The following is a 27,044-nucleotide window of genomic DNA, read 5'->3' on the forward strand; positions in this document are numbered from 1 at the left end:
TTTTCTTCTATTAAACCCACTTCCAGGTACTTCATCTGATTGGTGGACTCGGCCTCTGACTGACCTACTCAGAGAGATCCCATCCTCACATCCGGGGGTGGGAGAGGACCCTGCTGCTGGGAGAAATCAGTGAGGAAGGTGGACATCATCCAGCCATATCTGCACGGGTAGAAATGCCACATGCTCAGAAATTATACCGTCAGCACCCCTGGGCTCCCATGGACTGGTTTCACATTAACCAAACTTATGACACACTGATGCAAGAAAACCAGAAATTCAGTTTATTAATGTAACAGGAGATGTGAAACTACAAAAGAGATTGAAATATCAGAGTTCAACCATGAGTACAGATTCTCCTCCATGGCCCAATCTCGGGCAGGCAGTCACATGGCAAGCTTGGACAGAAGCAGAGCAGGAAGAGTTTCTAGATTAACTCAATGGACTAAATTTCTGTTATAAGAACAGATCTACTGCCTGGAAAACAATTAACACCAATCACGGGGCACACTTCATGGGCAGTGGCTGAGACACGACTGTGAGCCCCTGTATAACTCCCCTTTCCCTGTCCTTTCTGGTCTAACTGATGCAGAGGTACAGAGATCCAGGGGTGCAGATACCTCTAAACTCCCAAAGCTCATCCCTGGGAGCCTGGAAACCAGATAGCCAGGGTTTAAACCCCAGCTCTGCCACTTACTAGCTCTGTTACCTTGGCCAAATTACTTACCCTCTGTGTGCCTCAATTTCCACACCTAAACCTGGGATAACAATCAAATCTTTCTTACTCACTTGTTGTGAAGAGTGAAGGATTCATTTCTGTAAAACTCTCAGAAAAGAATGTAGCATATTTTTGGTGCCCAACAAATGTCAATTTAATAAGAAAGTGATTTACAAGTCTCCCATCTAATCATCTTCTGTGTTTCATGGCTAGTCTGAGTCCCAAAGGAAATCCTTATTTCCCCTCTTATAAACTCTTGAGGAGCACCCTTCTCTTTCAAGCCACCACCTGTTTAAACTGAGGGAGGGGATCCCTCCTCCCCACTCCTCTGGTCCATGGGAGACTGCTTCTCCCTTCACACCCCTGACCACTGGCCCACGGCTATCCCTCCTCACACTAACAGATTGAGGTGTGAGTCCGGGGAGACAAGCAGGGCATATGAAACCTTTCCTTTCCCTCCAGTGTTGGCCACCATTAGGAAGCAGCTGAGATGCTCAGCTCCATGGCAAGACACTCCTGTGCATTATGGGCCAGATCCTCTCAAGGGAATGCTCGCTGTGGCCCAGAGTTACCTGGGACTGCGTGAGTCTCTAATTCTGGGACATAGTGTCATGACACTCACTCTCCCACAGCCCTGAATTTCATGGAGAACGTGGCTTCATCAGTAATAAAGGAGACATTTATCGCCTGCCTGTTCTTCTTTGTCATCTCTCAGTTGGCTGCTGGACACAACATGTGTATAAGTATTGGGTCCCCTTAAGCCCCAACATATATGAAGTAACAAAAAATTCTGTGGCTTAACATTGGTTCAGGGCGACTGTGTAACGGTCCTGACTCTGCTGATGCTAAATTATGTGTTTAGGAACTATGGAACTTCCTCAAATATCTTTCATCATAAAACCAGCTTTCCTTATTTTCCTGTTTCTCAGTAATTGCCAAAGACTCTCAAATGATGGCTTCACACCAAACAGCAGTTAAGTTTATGAGCCCTCTTGACATACACACTGTGCTAAACACTTTACATAATTTCTTATTCTCACAATTCTACAAAGCAGAAATGAGTGTTCCCATCTCACAGACGAGGGAAAAACTCCGAACGAACTGACTCAGGATCACTTAGCTCAGTGGCAGCGCGTGCACGCAAACCCAAGTCAAAACACTACACCCCTTCGTATATGTACCAAATCTCCTACCACCCATTGACACACAGCGGTGGGGATAATACTTAGGGAACTCAGTACACTTTTCAGCTTTAAGGTGCTCCAGAGGCCTCTTCTAGCTCTTTTATAAAATCCCGGCTCACTGGTTTCTAACACTGCAAGAGAAGTCCGATGTTCGGAGCGCCGGCCAGGGAGGAGCGCCGGCGCAGAGCACGCAGCCGCACAGAGCAGCGGAGCTACCGGTGGCGCAGGCAGGGGGAGAGCGGCCCCCCGCCTGTCGGGCAGGAACACAACCCCTGACCGAGGTGCTGGGAGGGGGCACGACCCGCCATCATGCCTGTCCAGTCTGCAACATCTGACTGCGGCATCCGGAGGGGCAGTGACCCGCCCGCCCGCAGCAAAAGAGAGCTGCATCTGACCCCGTGTTAAGAGGAGGCGCGATCTGCTTGCCGACAAGTGCTGGGAGCAGCACAGAAGAGGGCGCCAACGGAGGGCCTATGAAAACAAGCTGAGCTTCCAAAACAGGACGAAGACAGAAGGACTTCACATTAAAAGCACACAGACTCCAGGAGAACAACAACAACAACCCTTTTTTTTTGTTTGTTTTGTTTTGTTTTTTGGTTTTTGGTTTTTGGTTTTGGTTTTGGTTTTGTTTTGTTTTTAATCTGTTTTTGCCTGTTCTATTTTGAATTGCTCTCTTAATTTTTACTTCTTAATTCATTTCTATTTCTCTTGGATTTTGATGTCCTGTTATTGATTAGACACAGGCTTCAAACACATATATTCATCTCCCCACCCCCCTTTTTTATTTTTTAAAGGTTTTAAAAGGACGTCTCCACCCGATTAATACTCTACTTCAACCCGCTCTTCTATTATTCATTATACAATGTTTTCAAGCCCTCTTTCTCCCTTCTTTTAAAAATCTTTCTCTCTCTCTCTTATTTTTTTCTCTTTTTTCTCTTTATTTTTTTTCTTTTTTTTTCTTTTTTTTCTAAGTTCTATTCCTAAATAGGCATTAGATAGATAAAATTCTTAAGATCCAAAATAGAGAATTGATGCTCCATAAACCACAATGCCAGAGAGGTATGAGCAAGATGAAGAAGCAGAGAAACCTTTCCCAATTAAAAGAACAAGAGGAATCCCCTGAAAGAAAGCTCAATGAAATAGACTTCAATAGCCAACTAGATCAAAATTTCAAAAAAGGAGTGGTCAAATTGCTGAAGGAATTAAAAGAGATAGTGCTTAGAGAAATAAAATATGTCAAAAATGAAATTGAAGCTATAAAGAAGAGCCAAGCAAAATGGGAAAACACATTGACAGAGATGAGGAATGATCTAACAGCTGTGCAAAGCTGACTAGTTAATGCAGAGGAACGAATTAGTGATCTAGAAGACAGGGCAACAGAAAGCACCCATTCAGAAGAACTACAAGATAAGCAAATAAAAAATAATGATAATAGCATAAGGGACCTATGGGATAATATAAAGCATCCCAATCTTCGCATAATAGGGGTCCCAGAAGGGGAAGAAGGATCAAAGGGGATTGAAAAGGTTTTTGAAGAAATCATTACTGAAAACTTCCCAAACTTAAAGAAGGAATCAGATATACAAGTACAGGAAGCTCAGAGGGTCCCAAACAGGAAGAACCCAAATAGACCCACACCAAGACATATCATAATCAAGATGGCCAGAGTCAAGGATAAAGAAATGATTATAAAGGCAGCAAGAGCAAAGCAAAGAGTGAATTACAAGGGAACCCCCATAAGGCTCTCAGCTGATTTCTCTACACAAACACTACAGGCCAGAAGGGAGTGGCAAGATATATTCAAAGCCCTGAATGAAAAAAAGATGCAGCCTATGATACTTTATCCAGCAAGGCCACCCTTTAGGATAGAAGGAGAAATAAAGAGTTTCACAGACAAAAAAAAAAAAAAAAGCTGCAGGAGTTTAGCAACACTAAACCCATGCTAAAAGAAATATTGAAATGGCTATTCTAAATTGAAAAGCAGCAGGATGCTACAGAAATGAGAAACGTACAGCTGGAAAGGTGATAACCCATGAATTACAAATAAAGAAAACACGAAATTATAAAAGAAGACATACAAATCACTGAGAGTGGGAGAGGGAGGCAGGGAAATATAGAATCTTTTTTTCCTTCTTTTTTAAATTTTTTTAACAGAAGGATGGGTTTGAGATCATGTTATTATCAGTTTAATAAAAATGGGTATAGGTTAATAGATTTACAAAAAAGGGTAATCACAAGTCAAAAATTTACAAGGGAGTCACAAAAATTAAATAAAATCCATGATAATAGAAAGGAAAATTACCAAACCACAAAAGGAAGAAGAAAGGAACAAAGAGGATATATCAATTCAACTGCAAAGATAAGTTCAAAATGGCAATAAACACACATCTATCATTAATTACTGTAAATGTTAATGGACTAAATGCTCCAGTCAAAAGACATAGAGTGGCAGAGTGGATAATAAAGCAAGAACCTTCAATATGCTGCATACAAGAGACCCACTTTAGGGAGGACACATATAGATTGAGAGTGAAAGGATGGAAAAGGATATTCCATGCAAATGGAAAAGCCAAAAAAGCAGGTGTTGCAGTACTGATTTCAGACAAAATAGACTTTAAAACAAAGGCCATAAAGAAAGATAAAGAGGGACATTTTATAATGATTAAAGGAGTGATACAAGATGAAGACATTACACTCGTTAATATATATGCACCCAATATAGGAGCACCTAAGTACATACAAGAATTACTAACAGAGATAAAGGGGGATATTGATGGGGATACAATCATAGTTGGAGATTTTAACACTGCATTAACATCACTAGACAGATCTTCCAGACAGAAAATAAACAAGGCAACAGAGAAATTAAATACTACAATAGAAAAACTAGATTTGGTGGATATTTTCAGAGCTTTACACCCCCCAAAAATAGAATATACATTCTTTTCAAGTGCACATGGAACATTTTCCAGGATCAATCATGTACTTGGGCACAAAAGAAACCTCAACAATATTAAGAAGTTAGAAATTATCTCAAGCATCTTTACTGACCACAATGCCATGAAACTGGAAATCAACAACAGAGAAACAAAAGAGAAAAAAAGAATAGCATGGACATTAAACAATATGTTATTGAAAAAACAATGGATCAATGAGGAAATCAAAGCTGAAATTAAAAAAAACCTTGAGAAAAATGATAATGAAAGCACAACCACTCAAAACCTATGGGACAGCAAAGGCAGTGCTAAGAGGGAAGCTTATAGCAATACAGGCCTTCCTCAAAAAAGAACAATCTCAAATAAACAAGTTAACCCAACACCTGAATGAATTAGAAAAAGAACGAAAAGCCCCAAAAAGCAGCAGAAGGAAGGAAATAATAAAGATCAGAGAGGAATTAAATACAATAGAGATTAACAAGACCATAGGAAAAATCAACAGAATCAAAAGCTGTTTTTTTGGAAAAGTAAATAAAGCCCACAAACCTCTGGCTAAACTCACAAAGAAGAAAAAAGAGAGAGCACAAATTAGCAAAATAAGAAAGGAAAATGGAGAAATTACAACAAACAAAATAGAAATATAGAATATCATATGAAAATATTATGAAAAAGTATATGGAACCAAACTGGATAACCTAGAGGAGATGGACAAATTTCTGGAAACATACTGTCCACCAAAACTGAATCAAGAAGAAACTGAACACTTGAACAATCTGATCACTAGAAAGGAAATAGAAATAGCAATTAAAAACCTCCCTACAAATAAAAGTCCAGGACCGGATGGCTTCACCAGGGAATTCTACCAAACATAAAAGAAGAACTCACACCAGCCCTTCTCAAACTCTTCCAGATGATTGAAAAGGAGGGAATTCTCCCAAACTCATTCTATGAAGCCACCATCACCCTGATACCAAAACCAGGCAAAGACACTACAAAAAAAAAAGAGAATTATAGACCAATATCACTGACGAACATAAACGCCAAAATCCTCACCAAAATTTTAGCAAATAGACTTCAACTACACATAAAAAAGATTATACATCATGACCAAGTGAGGTTCATCGCAGGGACACAAGGCTGGTTCAACATACACAAATCAATCAATGTAATACATCACATCAACAAGAGAAAGGACAAAAACCACATGATCATCTCAATCGATGCAGAAAAAGCATTTGATAAAATTCAACATCCATTTATGATAAAAACTCTCGCCAAAGTGGGTATAGAGGGAACATATCTCAACATAATAAAAGCTATATATGACAAACCTACAGCCAGCATAGTACTCAACGGTGAAAATCTCAAAAGCTTCCCACTAAAATCTGGACAAGACAAGGATGCCCACTATCACCACTCCTATTCAAAATAGTCCTGGAAGTCCTAGCCACAGCAGTCAGGCAAGAGAAAGAAATAAAAGGGATCCAAATTGGAAAAGAAGAGTTAAAAGTGTCATTATATGCTGATGACATGTTACTATATATAGAAAACCCTAAAAGGTCCACACAAAAGTTTCTAGAGCTGATTGAAGAATTCAGCAAGGTAGCAGGTTACACAATTAACGTTCAAAAATCAGTTGCATTTCTTTACACTAACGATAAGTCAACTGAAAAAGAAAGTAAAGAAACACTCCCCTTTAAAATAGCACCCAAAGTAATAAAATATCTGGGAATAAATCTAACCAAGGAGGTGAAAGAATTATACACAGAAAACTATAAACCACTGATGAAGGAAATTAAGGAAGAATTTAAAAAATGGAAAGATATTCCATGCTCCTGGATTGGAAGAATCAATATTGTTAAAAATGGTCACACGGCCCAAGGCAATTTACAGATTTAATGCAATCTCTATCCAATTACCCAGGACATATTTCACAGAACTAGAACAAATCATAATAAAATTTATATGGAACCATCAAAGACTTAGAATTGCCAAAGAATTACTGAAGAGAAAGAAAGAGGCTGAAGGAATAACTCTCCCAGACTTCAGACAATACTATAGAGCTACAGTCATCAAGACAGCATGGTATTGGTACCAAAACAGACATATAGACCAATGGAACAGAATAGAGAGCCCAGAAATGAACCCACAAACTTTTGATCAACACATCTCGACAAAGGAGGCAAGAATATACAATGGAATAAAGACAGTCTCTTCAGCAAATGGTGTTGGGAAACCTGGACAGCAGCATGTAAAACAATGAAGCTAGAACACTCCCTTACACCATATACAAAAATCAACTCAAAATGGATTAAAGACTTTAACATAAGAAAAGATACAATGAACCTCCTAGAGGAATACATAGGCAAAACATTATCTGACATACATTTCAAAAATTTTCTCCTAGAAGAAATAAAAGCAAGAATAAACAAATGGGACCTAATGAAACTTACAAGCTTCTGCAGAGCAAAGGAAACCAGAAGTAAAGGAAGAAGAAAACCTATGGAATGGGAGAAAATTTTTGCAAATGTAACCAACAAAGGCTTGATCTCCAGAATATATAAGCAGCTCATACATCTCAATAAGAAAAAAATAAACAACCCAATCCAAAAATGGGCAGAAGACCTAAACAAGCAATTCGCCAAGGAAGACATACAAATGATCAAAAAGCACATGAAAAAATGCTCAATATCACTAATTATCAGAGAAATGCAAATCAAAACTACAATGAGGTATCACCTCACACCAGGCAGAATGGCCATCATTGAAAAATCCACAAATGACAAATGCTGGAGAGGCTGTGGAGAAAGGGGAACCCTCCTGCACTGCTGGTGGGAATGCAGTTTGGTGCAGCCACTGTGGAAAACAGTGTGGATATTCCTCAAAAGACTAGGAATAGACTTACCATATGGCCCAGGAATCCCACTCCTGGGCTTGTATCCAGAAGGAAATCTACTTCAGGATGACACCTGCACTCCAATGTTCATAGCAGCACTATTTACAATAGCCAAAACATGGAAACAGCCTAAATGTCCATCAACAGGTGACTGGATAAAGAAGATGTGGTATGTTTATACAATGGAATACTACTCAGCCATAAAAACCGACAACATAACACCATTTGCAGCAACATAGATGCTCTTTGAGAATGTCATTCTAAGTGAAGTAAGCCAGAAAGAGAAAGAAAAATACCATATGAGATCGCTCATATGTGGAATCTAAAAAACCAAAACAAACAAACAAACAAAAACAAAGCATAAATACAGGACAGAAATAGACTCATGGACAGAGAATACAGACTTGTGGTTACCGGGGAGGGGGTAGAGGGTGGGAAGGGATAGACTGGTATTTCAAAGTTGTAGAATAGATAAACAAGATTACACTGTATAGCACAGAGAAATATACACAAAATGTTATGATAAATCACAGAGAAAAAAATGTGACAATGAGTGTGTATATGTCCATGAATGACTGAAAAATTGTGCTGAACACTGGAATTTGACACAACACTGTAAAATGATTATGAATCAATAAAAAATGTAAAAAAAGAAAAAGAAAAGTCCGATGTTGCCACTGTTTGCACAGGAAGTCTGAAATGTTCACAGCGAGATCACAGAATAAAACTAAGACATAAGCAGAATAATATTTCCAGGTAGTCAGACATAATGGACAATTTGCTACCCTGAAGCACTAAGCAAAGGAATGAAAAAAATAACGTTGTTTAAGACTTCCTTTACAAACAGGAAAGTTAAGACTGTAAGAAAGTGCAACAGCGCCACCTATGGCTTAAAAGGCCTTCCAGGTTGCCTGGAAAGATGCAACACAAAAATTGTCTGTGGATCAGAAACAAGAATCAGATAACTAAATGCTTTTGTAGCACATACTGCACTTCGCTTCAGGAAAGGGAGGGGTATTCAGTACTTAATCAGATATTGCTAATACTCCTGAATATATACAAGAGACACAGGCTCATGGAAACTCATCTTTGAAGTGGAAAGAATCCAGTCCAGCCACTTCATTTTACAGGAGGGGAGACTGAGATCTGGGATCTATCCTCCTGGCCATCAGCAGCAAAGCTCTCCTAGTCCTCATGTCTTGCACTGTAGCAAAAACCAACAGACCTGTACTAGCCCTATATTCATAAATGTCATGTCTGTATTTTTTCCAACAGTAGGTAATCTAAGTATCTTGCAAAATACTTCTCAAAGAGCCAGGAAGTCATAGAAGTGTATTGAAATACAAAAACATTTATTTACATATTAAAACAGCATGAGCTTTTTTCTATTAAAAAAGCTGACATGTCAAATCAATGTTTTGATATTTTAAAACCTATTAAGAGTGCAGAAAAATAAATCAAAATTTTCTTTAATCACAAAAGAGAGAAGCTTATTCCCTGAAAATGATCAATGTGGATTTTTCTAAACTTAATGCTTCTGGTCAGATTCCTACGAATTTAAATGTCTGAGTGTATAGTTACACGGCAGCATGTACACTGAGTTGTAACAATACACATTCTGTGTAAATAATCTTCAAGGTCGTCTGCTTCAGTCAATTTAACTAGTCCCTGTCTCAATAGAATGATACAGATTTCATTAAAACTTCATACTGCACGCACACACACACACAAAACCCTGAATCCTTGTTACTTTAAGCCATATTCATATATATCCATATTGAATATGCATCAGAAACAAGCCACCCCCTTTAGTATTCACAGTTGATCCTTCTAAACTATCTGTCATTGTGACAGCACATTTTTACTAAGCAGCTCTTGGATGCTTTGTATACAAGGCATCTACCTCTCACAGTCAGACACGGTAAACGGCATCACTCAAATTTCACAAATGAGGAAATATACTTAAGCCATGGAAACAACGTACATATTTATCATCAGTAAAGAAAAGAGTAAAGATTTTACTTTCAATATTCACTGACAAACTTTTCCTCCATACTAAGACTACATACATAAAATAAATTCAGTCACTGTAAATTATTCTGTCAAAAAGCACCACTAGAGAAAAACAAGCAACATCAATAGCAATGATTGGACTTTCAAAGCCCACTCCTATTTTGCACTATAATCATTTTTAATGTTTTGTTTTTAGTGCTTACATAGCACTAAAATAAAGAAAACATAAACTATTTAAGTCATTACCTGAGAATGCAACATTTGTGAAAATGTACAATTTTAATTTATGCCACTCTGTCTCACATTCTCAATGGTGTCTCTCCTCTGAAGGCCTCATCAGGCTGAGATCGCCAAAATCGGTCATTTATGGACTCACAGGTGTTCTGGAAACCACTCAACGGGAGGCTGATCAGAGGAGAAATTGAGAATGCATCCTGTGCAGCCTGGGTTCCAGCACCGAGCTAGGCACCGCCAGCTGCGTTTGATTTGGGACAAGCTGCCCACCTCTCAATCCCTCAGCTGCAAAAAGGCGACATTTATACCTATCGTCAAATACCTGCTTTGAAGTAAAACATGAGAAAAACAGTTTAGCCTTTGGTAGGTGTCCACTCACAGCAAGCTTGGTCATTATGATGATGAGGATTACTTTTAATAAGTTAAGCGAGACCAAAAATTAGAAATCACCATAAAGGAGAAACATTTTAACTCAATAAGCATTTCCTTTTGAATGGATTGAAGAAAGTTCTAATGATTTTTTTAATAAACCAAATTTTGTCCATTAATTTTAGATTTACAGGTTTATAGACAAGTCTCCAAAAAAAGAATTAGAGGCCTCTAACCTCTGCATACTAAGAAAGTAAAGTTTAAAAAAATTATGGGAGAGAGTATACCTCAGTTGAGATAGTATGTGCTCAGCACGCGTGAGGCCCTCAGTTCAGTCCCCAGTAACTCCATTTAAAAACTTTTTTTTTTAAAAAAAGGAGAATTAAAGGGAAAAGATGGAGGACTACAGAATTTTTTTAGAGAATCCACTCAGATTTAAGATGGGGAAAAAATATCCATTTATCACAGGAAATCTTGAGAACTATGTAAACCGGATCTGAGTTGTCTAGTCTTTAACATTATTCATGAATTCATATTACCAAGTCTTAAAACTACCTGATAACCCACAGTGGTGATAGTGATCATAAAACCTGCCAATGCGGATCGAACTCCGGCTAGGGCTGCTCTGTTCTGACATCTCTGTCCCTGAGGCCTCACCAGGCTGACAGCACTAAATTTTGTCATTCATGAGCATCTCGTGTAAGTCTTCCATTTGTGCTTCTCAGTCTCCTCTCACCAGCCCCTCTGAGGGAAGCACTGTTATAAACTTCCCCACCCGCAGATAAGGCCACTGAGGCACAGAAACTAAACCTGCTCCAGGTCGCATCGGCATTAAAGGACGTCTGTATTTCTGCTGTTTTGCGATTGACAAAGGAATTTGAGATATCAATACAAGATAGACTGTTAAATAATCAAGTCTGTCAGGTCTTCACCTCAAAGAGCAGATACTATAAATTCCTGATGTAGGAAGAGTCTGCCGCCACAAAATGACTCAGCTAGAAATTAATATCCAAGATGAAGCAGCGGATACACATAAATATTCACGACTGTCAACTTCACTCACGGGTCTTGGCCCTTCACTGCCTGAACTGGGGTGAAATCCCCACCCGTGCCTGGGAGGGAAGAGCGGCTCTTCCAGGTCTCACCCAGGCTTCACGGGCTGTTTCCCCCTACAGACTGTCCTAAACGATTAAAAAGCTCTCAAGATTTTTACACCAGGCAAAACTGAAAGACATTTCTGCATATGGAGCACTTTCTCAGGCTTAAACCATTTTTGCCTACACTCAGCAAGGGGGAAAAAAGAAACATGACTCTGCAAAGTCTCTTAGCCTTACCACTCACAGGAGTTGAATGATCTCAGCACAAGATGACCCTTCACATTACAGGATGAGAACAAAATAAAGCCGCCCCAACAACAGGCACTCCCAGAGACAGCGCTCAGTAGCCTTCTGCATACTCACGGTTGTGCAGCCCTCACCACCATCTATTTCCAGAACACTTCATCACCCCAATAGAACACCCCTGTCACTAGCAGTCACTCCACAACCCTCCTCCACCCAGCCCCTTGCAACCATCATCTGCTCTCTGCCACTGCATGAGCCTATTCTGGGCATTTCAGATCACTGAAATCAACAATATGAGGCCGTTTGTGTCTGGTTCCTTTCAATTAATGTGCTGTTATCAAGGCTTTCCCATGTTGAAGTGGTATCAGCATGTCTCTTTCCTTTGAAAATGTTAAACTTTATTAGAAGGTGGTAAATACTATCAAAAATAGTAGAGAGGGGTATAAGGGATAGGGTTTCAAAGGGAAAAGGCCGGGTTGAGCAGTCAGGGTGGACTTCCCAGAGCAGATGGATTTTTCATATTCCCCTTTATTTATTTTTTCTTTTTTATTCACTCTTATGTCTGAATAATGTTCCGCTAAATGGAGATACTACATTTTGTTCATCCATTCAGCAGCTATATATGGACGAGGTCCAGAAGAATGAGTGTAAGTGGTGGCTAGCAAGGCCGGCATTTAAGCAAAGGGCAAGATGTGCTTTCAAAAAAAAAAAAAGCGAACAATCAGAGGCACAAGGAAATTCAGCGCATTTCTGAGAAAGTGCATGGTTGCTTCAGTAGGACTGCCGTGCAGGGCTGTGGGGGAGAGTGACAGGAGACACAGTGAGGGAGTCACCTGAGAATATTTCCCACTGCAAGAAGCTCAGCCAATTCTCCTCCCTCATCCTGTATTTTAGAGACATTTTTGCTAGCTTTTCTCTTATTTCAAGTAAAAGTACTTCAGTTACACATCTGATCATCTGCATCAGACCACATTAGCTCCAAGCCACAGAAAATCATTCACTGACCGGAGCAGCTCCAAGACATAACATTGATGGACCAGGGAGTCCTGCAGCATCGCATCCTGCAGGCACAAACCACACATGTTCCCTGGTGATGTCCGGAAAGTAAAAGGCATGGAAATATCTCACTGCTGCTGCACGACATCTGCCCCCAAATTGCCCCCAAGTCATGCTGGCACAGCACTACTCAACCCTCGCACTACCCAAAAAAAAAAAAAAAAGAGAGAGAGAAAAGGAAAGAAAAGAAAAGAAAAGAAAAGAAAAGAAAAAAGAAAAGAAAAGAAAAGAAAAGAAAAAGAAAAGAATAAAGCTAAGAAAGCAAATTTAGGTTCTTCCATTGAAAACCAGCAACCATCACTGCCAGTATCTGAGCTGGAATGATCCTGACTTCAAAAACCACTGTGCAGTTACTATTCAAACGTGACAGACATATATGTATTTCACGTAGATGATATTACAGTGGGATTTTTCTTTTCGAAATTTCCAGTTGCAACATTAGCACAAGAAAGTTTATGTTTCAGTTTTTAAAAAAATCAATTATTTTCCACTTTCTTAATTTTGAACCTATTATTATTTTATAAAGGGAGCTATGCTGCAGATTATAAACCAAATATCTGGCTTCTGCAAAAAAGACCTATATGACTTCACTATTTCAGAGCAAGCTTTAATGATGCTTTCAAAAGTGGGGTCTAGGGCGCTCACTAACAGCTCTTTAAATACTGACAAAGATGTGCTATTATGTAATGCAAAGGGTCTACCTACACATCAACTCAGAAACCAAAGAAACTACACGAAAGCCTTAGTTTATCATTTTAAAATATTCCTATTATTTTGAATATTAAATTTCTTAAAAGATAAGATATTTTTTTGAGAAAGACATCAGTTGTATTAAATTTCCTCTCACCAAGAAAGCAATCTTTATCAAGAATTAATACCCCTATGGAAATCCAAAAGACGGGACGTTTCTAGCTAAGTTAACCTACAGATCTCAACACAAGACTAAATCCTATCAAATCTCACTTGAACGAGCTCAGCAAAGTCCTGGGCTACTCTGGAACTTAGCTCTTCTTTTCCATATGTTGGCAGAGCTAAGATCATCACACAAGGCAGGGAAGGAGAGAAGAGGTAAGTCCACCTGGCGGCCTCCATCTGTTTACTTCCAGCCACAAGGTGTCGCTAGAGCGACCCCGCTAACAAGCCCTCCCCATAAGGAAATCCGGCATCCACACTGCCCCTGCGGTCCCCAAGCAGCCCCGACGCCCCTCTCCCACTGGTGGCCTCCGAGCCTGTGAATGGTCTTCTAATGACCCTCCCAGTTGGTGACACCCTCCCCCTCTTCCCTGCTACACACACACACACACACACACACACACATACACACAGCCAAGGCAGCCTTCCCAAAGCACAAATTTGATTACATCTCCCCCACTTCAAACCCTTCAGAGGCTCCCTGGTAGAGTTCTAGCCCCACCCCCGACCCTGCTTGCCTATCCTCACCTCAGTACCAGGTCCCCAGTGACCTCAGGGGCCCTGTGACTGCTACTTCCCACTAGCCTCCAGGCTCATTTTGACTGTTTGTCAAGGAAGCCTTCCTTCCCTCCAACCTCCGCACTTTGGATTAGGTGCCCTGCTGTGTTAATAGAACATTTTAATCTAAGTCAACTTCTGACACTGCTAAGCTCTCAAGAAGCAAGTACATTTTGCTTACTACTGTGGGTCCACCCCCTCTCCCCTAGGCACTCAGAATTGCGTGTGTTATGAATAAAAGAATGAAGGGGTGGGACTCAAAAGGACAGGCAGAGCTGCTCTCCTAAGGGTCACTTCCTGCTGACACCATTCACTGCCTCCTCTGTGTCAGTTCTAGTAAAAACCAAGCTCCTCCAAAGCCCTCCACCCCTAGGCCCTCTCCAGTGTCCTTCAAAGCAGGGTCACCCACCACCCTGGACCACACAGGGCAGTCTCCCCGAGTCCCCACCCCACAAGCCTCCAGGCCTCTACCCGGGCTGCTCCTGCCTCCTGAGTCACCCTCTTGATTCCTTCTCATGGCTGACTCTTACTCTGTCCTCAGAACTGAATGTAGAGCCAATTTCTTCCAGGAAGTCCTCCCTGATGATGTCCTTTAGCTCTTGGCTGGGCTCCGTCTACAGCAGCACTTCTTGGCGACCAACTGGTATTTGTCCACCTGTTCCTTTGAGACCATGAACTCTTGGAGGCCACGTGGGAAAAAGGAGTGAGTTGACAAGAGGGGTGGGAAGAGCAAACAGCAAAATCACAGCTCAAGTCCCAAATTCAAGGATTCTGTCTCAGAAAAAAAGGATAAAATGTTTCATAGGTGTGTCATTTGGCTATGATTTTTGTGGCTCATGGAAAACAAGAGCTTGGTGTTCAAGCCTAAAATCCAAGTTACATGCAAAGAAATGTATATATTCATATCCAAAGGAAACCAGAGCTGCTCAACAACACTTTGCAGTTAAAATCCAAAGGAACTTTGATAAAGGCAATCTCCCTCTCTCTATTTTTATTTATTTTCTTTTGGTATCATATAGTTTTAGAAGTATTTGTATAACTAAGTGATGGCTGCAGCCTATGATTCTGCACTGGAGTGTTTGGGGCTAAGGAAGCCCAGATTACATGCACTGTGTAAATGCAATCACACCAACACAATGACAGGCGCCCTAGTGGCAGAGCTGAAGTTCCAAAGCAGAGAATCTTATGTTGGAAGACATCTCTCAGTAGAAAGTAAGAAATGCAATGTTCTGTACTCAATTTCATTCGCTTTATGGGCCATTAACAGATAGTATATCTTGTCTAATGAAACCCGAAAATATATTGTCATCTTCGATTTTCTCCATCTGACTGTTTTATGTTTAATTTGGATATCAAACCCTCACTCCATACGGAAAGCTCAGGCCTACGCTGCGGCACAGTTACATCCCGTGGAAGAAAGCGGATCAAGGGAGAACTGGAGAGTTTCCCTTCAGAAGCTGCTAAGTGTGGTTTTGCACCTGTACATCATTTACAACCACACCATCGTCAAAAGAGTAAGACCTTACATCTGTGGAGCAAAAAGCACTGCGGTGCTTCCGAACCATCAAAGAACACTGAGCTTTGTGCAACAGTCCTGAGGCACTTAAAGTGTACTTTCTCTGAAAGGCTCCGAAACTGACTCACTTCACCATTTCAGGTACAACGGGGGGGTACCGGAATTAGTAGAGAGAACATGCCCTTGAAGTCTGACAAGGCCCTGCTTGAATCCTGCTACAGCATTTACTAGCCGCTAAATGGACCAATTCCTTAACCCCTCTGAGAAGGCTTCCCAATCTTCAAAACAGGGCTGCCACCGTCCATTTGGGAGGCATGGATGTGAATGCAACACGCAAGTAGGGCGGCCGACTGGTACGTGACACGGGGCCTGACTAGTTTCCTTCAGCTGCCCTTCTCCCCCTTTAAACTTGCACTTTTCCCCCTGGTACGGGTGAAGCCCCCGGAACAGACTGCCCGATTCTTCTGTGTATCCCTGGATACATACCTTACCCTTAGGAGGCCAGAAAAACAACTGCCTCCTCCCCAGTCACTATCAATATTCTTAAGAGTCTGGGTATTTTTAACTCTATTTTTCAGGGAGACTATTCCAGAATTGTTCAACCACCTTTCTCCAGGTTGGCTCCTCTCCCAGCGCCCATCCCTTCTCACTTCAAATCTGTCTGATTGCCTTTTGTTCGTGGGAAAGAGAGTCCGCTAGGGTGCGGACTCCCGAGGCCTCCCTCCCTTCCTCACAGGAGAGTGTGACTACATTCTCCCAACTCCCCACTGTGACTCCAGCTTCTGAGGAGTTTCCCCTTGTGGACCCTGCAGCCTCTGGATCGTCCCAAGATGAGCACACGTGGCCAAAACCCTCCCTTCAGATTTCTTCCTGGGTGGCCCTGCCCACCCCCCAGAACCTTAAGGATAAATGCCATTGCTCTGAAAATCACAAACGCCGCTGACTGACACACCAAAGCTGCATGGTCTGGGCTTTCCTCCAAACCAGGCACAGCCCTGCCCCCACCAGCCAAAGTCTGCACCTCTTGAGATGAGCTGATCCACTTGCACGGCTGTGAACACCAGCTAAGAATGACGAATCCTAACGTGTATCTCTAGTCCGGCTCCTTCACCTGAGCCCCAGGCTCATAGACCCGAGTGCCTCTTGGAATTCCTAACCTGGATGACAAATGGCATCTTAAAAATGCCTTATGTCAAAAAAAAAAAAAAAAAGCCTTATGACCACCATTTACTCTAGACTTCGATTCCTGGCAGGTACCTCCCAGGCTCCCCATTTTAGTAACAGCCCCATCACCCACCTAGGTTTTTGAGGTCACATTCAATTTCCACTGTTCCCTCCACCTGGCCCTGCCCTGGAATCAGTCTTGTCATTTCTGTCGCTAAGCCAGTCTCAAGTCTGGTTCTGCAGGGAGCACGGATGGAAACCGTTAAGCTCACAGCAAGGTGCACTGAGTCACAGTCCTCTGATGGGAGTTCCCTGGAGGGATAGGCATCTCCTGCTGCCGGTCACCTCAGAAGGCACTGGATTCTCACAAAGAAGGACCAGGAGAAGGGACTCAAGGATCTCCCGTGGTCTGAGCTTTGAAGGGCCCGAGGTTTGGGGGAGCTCCTAGTTAGCTGACACTCATGTCAGTGAGTAGATGAGGATGGTAGGAACCCAGGCAAGTCTGTTCTCGCTCCAACCCCTTTTCTCTCGGGAGCCACGGGAAAGGCCTGTTTCCAGGGCACAGACCAGACATCACAGATCCCAGCCTGCATTTGCCAACCCAGACAGCCTTGACTCCTACTTGCGACTCTTACTTTTGTTCTGTTCCCCCCCCAGAATGTGATGGACTCTTTCAGAAAGTCTGGACTGTCTCAAGCGAGACCAAGTCAGTGAAGGATGAAGTGTCCACATTTGGACCAGAGCATGAAAGGAGAAACAAGGCCTCATGTCCAGCATGACGGTGGTGGCCAAACCCTTCCCCTGGGTGAGATGAAACAGGGTCGGGGTGAGAATGCAAGGTCCCTTCACGGCTGACAGGGGTGTTGGAGACTCACTACCGCAAAATAACGACATGGCCGTCAGTGGTGGACATCAGCTGCAACAGACACAGAGTCAGCTATTAACTGCCAAAAAGGGGTAAAAGTAAAGGCCGGTGCAGGGAGGCCTGCACGGCTGCTGAGGCAAACCACAGACCCGGCTCTGAATACCCACTGGCTGAAGAAGAGAGGAAGCTACGGTCCCCTTTAGCGGTCCCTGTGTCCACCAGATCCAAGTGAACCAGCTCCTTAGGACAAGGCAATGTTTTCCTGATACTTAGAAAAACCAGCCTCATAAAGGGAACAAAAGAGTGGCATGGTTTTAGACCCGCTCCTGCCCCTCTATGAATGCAAAATAAAGTAAATGGCTCTGGGAAGGTGAATGCAAAAATAAAACCAGAAAAACAAAAAACTGGTGACTGCTTCCTCCAACAGAGTCCACTGCAGCTGCTCACCCCCGAGCCGGCCACTTCCTCACCGGTGACCGCCGGCCAGGAAGCACCGTCACGCACGTCACACAGCGACAGCCAGGAACCGTGTGCCGAGCACGTTTGTGTAAAAGCCAGAATCAAGCAAGGTGCTGCAGATTTTGACTTTCCAAGTTTAAATACTCCATGAAAACAATCCCTCAGCAGCCGCCTAAATCAATTCGCATCTCTCTTCTTCAAAACAAATAAACAAAGTTAGTAAGAGAGCATTTGTTACCAAATATAAGGAGGAACAAACAGGTTCCTCAAAGCAAGGACTTTAACAGGTATCAAACTCCAGTGGGTGATGTGCTAACAGAGCAAAAATTCCAAAAAACTAGAAAATAAGAAGATGACTAGGATAATATATGAATCATGGCAACTGTTAAGTTTTTGCTTTTTAAAGCGATGGAGACAGCACAGAGGGCGATCTGGCTATTCCAATGCAGGGTGTGCACAGCCCACATTTTCAGACCCAACAACATGCTCACAGGGTGGTATAAGAGAAAAAGGAAAATAGAAAAAGGAAAAGAGGAAAAGCGAAAATAAGAAACACACAAGAACAAAAATAACTGACAGCATTTGCAAGAAATTACGTGAGTGTGATGAGGACAGGGACGCGGGGATGGTGAGACCCACCCTCACCTCCTGATCCAGGGAAGGCAGGGGCCTGAGGGGAGCGGTGCTGCCGGGGGACCCCAACGTGGTCAGCGCCCCAAACCAAAACTTCACCTAGTTGCGTGTAGACAGCGGCTACAAAATGTGTTCACACTTCAAGCTGGACAATGTTACTCACTCCCACCAAGAGGAACAGGGGAGAATTAGGTTCTGCTCCTGAACCAAAGCATTGTTTAAAAAATTAATGACTGTGGAATAGTAAAAGCAACTATGGAGTAAAAGTGACTGGAGGAGAACGTGCTTGACCCGAGCTCACTGGCCGCGTTATCTCACTGACGTTCAGATGCTGGCTGAGCCCTTGTGGTACCAAAACAGACAGACCCACAAGGAGGGAGGTTTAATGCGCTGCTGTATTTTGATGCCTGGAGCCATGCCTGGTACACGAGGTTCTGGGTAAACAATGGTGACAGTGTCAACCACTATGGGCTAAGCACACATCCAGCTACTCCACCAAATCCCAAGGGAAGACTTCAAAAGGCAAAAACAATCTGGCATTCTCTGGTGGGTCTGCAGACTCAAAGCCAAGCAGTTGCTGAGCAAAAATGTCACCAGTGCCTCCTTTGACGAAAGAGGAGGCACTGGCCTGGGGGCTGGTGCAGGGCTCCGGGCTTCCACTGCTCACCCACCAGTCTGTCCAGGGCGAGAAGGTGGTCCCTGCTTACATTGCACCGATGCGCCTACCTTGAATGACGCCTTGGGACTCAACAGGAGGTGACAGGTCAGGTGAACGGAGCCAGCCTTGGTGTAGCACGGTTCTGGCAGCTATGCCCTCAGCAGTGCCCAGTTTCCTAAACCTGACACCTCATCTCCAAGGAGCAGAAGGGTAGTGTGGGCATGTAGATCACAGGACCATGTGAGGACAAGTACAGATCATGGCCACGACATGCCTCTCCCCTTCCTTAAGCCATAGAGGAATGTCCGGGGAGGAAGTGAAAATTAATCCAGAGCCCGCCAGGCACCATACGCAGGTGGGACACGGATCCCCTTTGTCTGTCATTCACAGGACTGGTGTGGATTTTCTTTTTATCAATTCTCTGGCATCTTCTCCTCCATCTTACCAACAACAAGAAAGGAGAATCTGACCTTAGAATCAGACAATCACAGAGCCCCTCCTGCACAGCGGGCCCGGCAGCACGTGTCATGTCCTCCGACCGTCACCTGTGGGACCGCCATGAACGCTCTCGAGACTCAAGGCCCGAGACCGCAGGCCGGGGGGGACACAGCTCCCCTCAATCTCCCCAGTAAAGGGGGACCACCTCTCGGCAAAGACATCTCACCCTCTTCTGCCCGAGGGACAGCTTGAAAGATACACAGTGAAACATAGTAGAGGGTGAGGGGGTAGGCAGCCCAGAAGAGCTCGTCTGCCCTTCCAAGGCAGAGTGGGGCCTTTGCCATAATCACAGGGACAAAGTGAGGACGAATTTTTCCCTGCTCTGTTCCATTCTCCGTGACACGCCTTTCCCTGCATAAGGAGCTCATTCGGATGCCCCTGGCAGTGTTTCTGATGTCCTAAATTGGTATGGTGGCTGTCAGGCAGGGGAGAGGGCCTGAGCCGTGCTGGTGCTGGGCCTGGGAGGCAGGAGACACCGGCTCCACCCCGAGCTCAACCAGCACCTCGTTCTGCGTCTCGGGAATCAGAGTCTCATCTATAAGCGAAGGGATGAAACTGTCCCAGGACAGGCTGTCCAACAGGAATGAAATGAGAGTCATGTAAATAATGTTTCCCAGTTGCCACGTTTAAAATGTAAAAAAAAAAAAAAAAATAACTGATTTTAAGAACAGACCTTACTTATTCTACTGTATGTAAAATACTATCATTTTGACATGTAATCAATATAGAAAGTAACAAGATAGTTTATATTCTTTTTACTAGACAAGTTTCAGCGTCTGATGTGCATTTGACCTACAGCACATCTCAGCTCAGACCAGCCTCCTCCCCAGCACTCCTAACATCAGTGGCTGTGGCTACTCTATTGGACAGCAACTCCAGGGGTCCCACCAAGTTTCCTGGCTGAAAAGGGGGAGTAAGTGTCCACACTAACCCTAAAAGTATCTCTCTGAAACAAAAGCAGATTTACTTTTAAATGTCTGAAAACCGGCGGGCTGCACCTCCTTCCCGCCTTGGCTACAAGACAGCCCTCCTCCTTGCTGATCCCATTCTGGATGTAGGGAAGCAATCTTTCACACAGCCAGGGTGGCCCGGCCTTCAGGTTGACTTGCCTGCTGTCTGTGTCCAGTCCCATGATGTCCTCCTACTCAAATAGGATGTAGAGGAGGGGGGTCTTCTCCCCAGAATTTTCGGGGGCCCCATCCATCCACTTGGACTTGGGCAAGATGAAGAGTGACTCAGTGAAGTCGTCGATCCTCTTCTCCACCAGCCTGCAGTCCTCGTAGATTGAAGGCCACGTCGGTGCGCGGCTGCTCGGCCACCTCCCCATACAGCACAAAGACAAAGAGCTGAGAATCATAGCGCGTGGTGCCATACAGCTCCTCTGTGCATGGAGCTTCTAGAAGGTCTTGGCCAAGAGGCAGTTGGTAATGGTGACAAGGCCCACGACATTGCGGTGGGTCTGGGAGTCACTCCATCCATTCTCGGGCACATAGTGATACCTATAGTAGATACAGAGTGCCCACTGGGAGCCGCACGGGCTGATTTGGCTCACCAAGGAGATTCCATTATAGATGCAAAAGAAATTCTCTAAGATGATCCCCACGGGTTGGACGACAACGGGGAGAGTCTGGTGGTCCTCAGCACACTGCACGTAGTCAGGGGCGCTCATGTTGCAGTCCCTGCCGAGAAGGGAGGGTAAATCGATGTACATACTGTGCTGTGGGCTGCGGGCCTCACTGGGTTGCAGCGACCTGGTGTGCACCAGCCAGAAGGCAAGGGAAGTCCAAGCAAATCGTGGATAAGTTTGTCCTCAGCGTCTGCACATGGCTACTGAAGCTCAGATCACATTGCCCAGCTTTTGGTCTAGGCTTCCATCCCCTGCAGAAAAGGGTCATTTCTTGTTTTCTGTTTCCAACCACCTAGGCAGGCCCTGATGCAGTCGGTGCTCAAAACTGCTGAATAAAGGAATGAATAAAGGAACTGCTTCCCCACCCCTCAGCAGGATATAATGCAAAGAACCATAGTAGGATCAAAATATCTGGATTTCAACTCCAATTTATTTGAACTCCTAAGGTGCAGAATAATGGGTAAGAAAACTTGCTTTGGGGAGGAGGGTACAGTTCAGTGGTAGAGCATGTGCTTAGCATGTTCAAGGACCTAGGCTCAATCCTCAGTACCTCATTTTAGAACAATGAAACAAATAAATAAACTTAATTAACCCCCTCAAAAAATATTTTCTCAATTCAAAATTCAAAAAAAAAACCCACCTTGCAATTGACACAACATTGTAAACTTGACTATAATTCAATTAAAAAAAAACTCCTTGCCTTACAAGAATATATCTGGATTATGGAATTATGCAGATGTAAAATGCCTAGGGTACCACCTGCATAAGAAGAAGGAACTGTACAAGTGTACTATCCCTCATTTATGAGCTATTTTTCCTTTGGGGAGTTTATAACCTCTCAGAGATATTTTTCTCATATTAAAAAAAAAAAAGAAAATATTACCTGATTCTCCATACTGCTGAAGAATCAGATAACCCTATGAAAGCATCTGAACCACAGAGTTTATTCAATAAATGTTTGTTGAATGAATGAATAAACAAGCAAAATGAATGCTGCTCCCTGCCACAGACCATCATAATGGTATTGCTTGGAAATGCCAAGCCCACATTCCACCCAAATCTACACTAACCACGTGGTTGACCTGGGCAGACCTGTGTGCTTCTCTAAACACCAGTTTATTCATAAATAGAAATGAGGGCAATAACACAAACCTAAAAGGATTAGTGAGTCACGAATGAATAGTACCCCAACTTTGCAAGATGGAACCATTAAAGAAAATTGGGCAAAGAGTCCATAGGCCCTCTCCATATTATCTCTTACAACTACATGGGAATCTACATTACATCTAAAAATAAAAAGTCTAATATTTTAAAGAGGCTATTGTGTTTAAATGAGCTCACTGTCTCAAATAAGGAACACACAGTACAATTAAGACAATGCGCAGCCCATGAGATGCACTCAGTAAATATTCCCACTGAACCCACTGGTCCCTCCAACTTCAGAGCATGAGGATGTGTCCTTGTGGCCAGAGGCCACTGCACCTGAAGCTAACAAAGCTAGTGGTCCCCACTTTCAAAAGCCCCTGCCACCAACCTAGGTATAATTTTGTATTTGTAATTTTTTTTCTTTTTATTAAATAGAAATCCCCAATTGCATAGCCTTCAGGTCACCAAAACCTGGCCACAGAGATCATGATGGCAGCCCTTCTTGGTGAAACAATAAAATGAAGAGCCATTTCCACAAGACCTCTGTGTAAATCTACTAGGGAACTTCATCCTGGACTGAGAGGAAGAGGACTGGGGAGGAGGGGGAAATCTGAGGCACACAGACCCATGGGCCACCTGTCCCACAATGGACATTACACTCAACCCTCACCCTCCAGGAACTTCAAAATACACACAGACAGAGTGCTGTGGACAATATATATGTATTTTTAAAGAAATTCCGACTCTCTAGCAGGTCTTGTATCTACAGAGACACAAATGGCTTATGTGTATAATGTTTCACAAAAGCCTTAAAATATTACCACCCCAACTTGACACATTAAGAAACTAGGGATAGAGGTTTATCACATTGTGCAAGATTAGAGAGATGCCACATCAGACACCGTATTTAAACCCAAGCCTTTGCTCCAGTGCTCACACAAGAAAGTGTGACTTACTGCCCCTTTCCTGCCCTCTCCCTGCAATCAATCTCTGAAGAGTCTTTTCTGTGCCACGTGGAATCACAATCACATCAATTTACCACAAAGAGCTATGTGACTCCTTGGAGGACGTGTCAAAATCTAAAGGGTTGGGATGGGAGGAGAGATTTGCATTTTCTGTTTCTCAAAGGAAACATGGCTTTAAAAGAAACTGAAAAGTACTTATCTAGTCTAAGCCCTCATTGTGCAGAGAAGGAAATGGAGGCTCAGAAGAGATGAGGAAAGGGACTTATTAACAAATATTGCCTAAGTGCAGCACCAAGCCAGCCCTGGGCCCTTCTGGGGGAGTACCTGGAAGGCCCAGGAGAATGACTGTTAGAAAAAGGAAAGAGAAGAAGCATACAAGGCCCTGTCTCTATACCACCATACAATGAAGTTCCACCAAATTATCCAGTATGGGTGCAGCCAAAATTTAGGTGGGCTAAACAGGTTATAGAAACCTGGAAGTCTCAACCATGGTGGAAATTCCAACTTTTACTGTTTTCTTCCAAGTTCAAGCATCAGTTCAGTGGGGGCTCCATACGAGGGACTACACAAGGCCTGGAGTCCTCCCAAATACAGGTCTCTATTATCACGTGTGCACACCACACACAGGCCCACCAGAAGAAAAACGCCCACACATAAGATGGAATTACTGAAACAGAAAACAGCCAACCAGCATATATTGCTAGCAAAAACGGTGCTGCTAGAAATAGACTCATGGACATAGAAAGCAAACTGTTGTTAGCAGGCAGGAAAGGGAGGATTAACAGATACACATTAATAAATATAAAATAAATGACAAGGACCTACTATATAGCACAGGGTACTATTTTCAATTACTTGTAATGAGTTGTACTAAAAACAATCTGAAAAACATTTATAAACATATGCATAAGCTTATAACTGAATCTCTGCTGTACATCTGAAGCTAACATGGTAAACTGACTACACTTCAATAAAAAATAATTTTATATAATAAGTAAAAATAAAAGCAACGCCATAAGAAAAAAAGTAAAAGAACACGGTAATCCCCTTAGCTGTAGGTGGTGGAGAACTCTGCAAGCACCAAGTCCACTCGAACACTCCAGCACTGGCGGTCACTCATTCTAACCATCAGAGAATCACTTGGCTTCTACGAGGTTACTTTTCTCTTCAGTGAAAGGCTACAGTTGCATCTAATGATGTATTGAGCCTCATCATTCACAAACCCAAGAATTAATGAGGATTTCCCATAGGCATGGCTCTGGATAGATGAAAAGATAGGGTCCCAGATATATTCATGTGTAGAAGAAGTTTATGCCATAAAGACATTAATTCTTCCTGCTTTGATAGACAGATTCATTGCAATTCTGATTAGAATTCCTCCTAGATATTTCATGGAATGTAACAAGTTAATTTATGGTCAGGAACAGCCAAGAAACTTCTTTAGAACCACCACTGGGAAGGGGTGGATAGGTCATGCATTTCAACTGGTCTTTCTGATGTGATGAAAACGTTCTGGAATAATAATGGTTGCACAAATGTGAATATGCTAAAAGCTGCTGAATTGTAACATTTAAGTGGGTGGACTTCATGGTGTGTGAACAATATCACAATAAAGCTGTTATATGAAAAAATCCTTCTTGCCAATTATTTTTCCCTCTATACTACTAGTCTGTCCCACAATTTAAGAAAAACAAAGAAAAACAAAACAAAACAAAACAAACCAGATTTTGCCAGGAGCTCTTTAGTAGTGCAGTGTCACTGGGTCTCCAACGCCTCGGGTTGTGCTGTTCCTGTTAACACACAATAGCTGGGCTGGACTAGTTAGGGACTATAAGTATCTTTTTAAGATCAACGGTCTCACGTTTCACCCTGGGAGAGTGAAGGATGGAGGATGAGACAGCCTCATGCCTTCAGCTCATTTTTAACTGAACAAAGCCCTGCTTTCACCACTGTAATTCCTCTCAGTATAAAAACACGTTACATCAACAAGCACCGCCATCATAACACCTGAAAGAGTTCAAGGTACTTACCTGGGGCAGAAATACTGATCAAGGAGACAGAAGCTCCCTCAGCACTGCTGCTCCATTTTCCCGACTCCACCAGGAGAAGCTGGGCGTTACAGCCGCGGGCTCTCAGCCCAGGGAGCAGCGCCCACGCCGCTAATCTTGACCTCAGGGATCGGGAAAGGGAGAGGAAGGCAGCCCCGGGGTCGCGGGGCAGGGAGAGCGGGGTGGGGGACGCGGGCTGCAGCCCCGCTCGGAGGCCAGCCCCAGCCCCAGCCCAAGCCGCCCGCCCCGTCCGGGTGTGCAGACCCCGCCCGCCCGGGACACAGCCCGCCCAGTGGTGGGGACGGGTCGGCGGCCAAGGAGAGGAAGCCCGGGAGGAGAGGACTCGAGGGAGGGAGAGGGGAAGGGGACGCCAGCCGCGGACTGAGGGGAGCCCGGCTGGGTCAAGAGGCGGCAGGGGCACACCTGGCCCTGGGCAGCTGTGGCCGGTGAGCCAGGGCAGGTGGCGCGGGCAGAGGGGCCTGGCCCGAGCAATCCAGCTGAACACACGCTGACTGGCGCCCTGGGGGGCTGTGACACGCCGACCGCCCTCCCGCAGCCGCCTCACCCCTTTCCCGATATCCCCTCACCTTGCACTTCCACAGCCAGAGGCCCCGGCCCCAGGCAGGAGCCAAAGGCCTACAGGGCGACAGAGCTGAGAAGCCATTGGGGCCGATCCCAGGCTCGGAGCTGGAGCTTCCAAACCGCGGTCCAGCTGGCAGCGACTGCGCATGCGCAGGAGGGCCATCGATCTGCTCTGGGTCCTGAGAGAGAAGGGGAACCGAGGGAGGGAGAAGAGGGGAGGAGGAGGGGAGGAGGGGAAAAGTGGAGGGAGACACATGGACAGGAGGAGCAGAGAGAAGGCAGTTATCTGGAATTGGGAGGGGAGTAGCAGAGATGGGGAGAAAGCGTTTTACCTCTTGGGGCATCCCGAAGGAGGCAGCAGTCCTGCCTATACACCCTTCTCTAACCCGTCATTGCCCACAGCTCATATTTTACGTCCCTGGCCCAGCCCTCCAGCTAAGGTCTCTGCAGAAACCCTACGGGTATCACACCCGTTGCCCCCACAAGGAGCTAGGTTTACTGTTGCTCCGGGAACCAAGCACCCGCAGGTGTTGTTTCTCAGAACTACCTTGGGAAGAGTACATATTCCCCTTTTACACGCTGGGAAACAGGCAGGCACGATCTCTGCCTTAGCTCCACTGTCCCAAGTGTTGGGCTGGCAGGGAGCGGGAGGTAAAATGTCAGAGCC

General features: G+C 43.9%; 1 protein-coding gene across 1 annotated transcript in view; it reads right to left on the reverse strand.

Annotated features, from left to right (window-relative positions):
• The window catches only part of LOC140699647 (trafficking protein particle complex subunit 9-like), a 205,788-nt gene extending 179,779 nt beyond the window's left edge, over positions 1-26,009 (reverse strand). The window contains exon 1 of the mRNA XM_072972263.1: positions 25,778-26,009. The gene's annotated coding sequence lies outside the window, so the exon portion shown is untranslated. The remainder of the gene's footprint in view (positions 1-25,777) is intronic.
• Between the last annotated feature and the right edge of the window lie 1,035 nt (positions 26,010-27,044).

Source organism: Vicugna pacos, chromosome 11, assembly GCF_048564905.1.
Source record: "Vicugna pacos chromosome 11, VicPac4, whole genome shotgun sequence".
NCBI lineage: Eukaryota > Metazoa > Chordata > Mammalia > Artiodactyla > Camelidae > Vicugna > Vicugna pacos.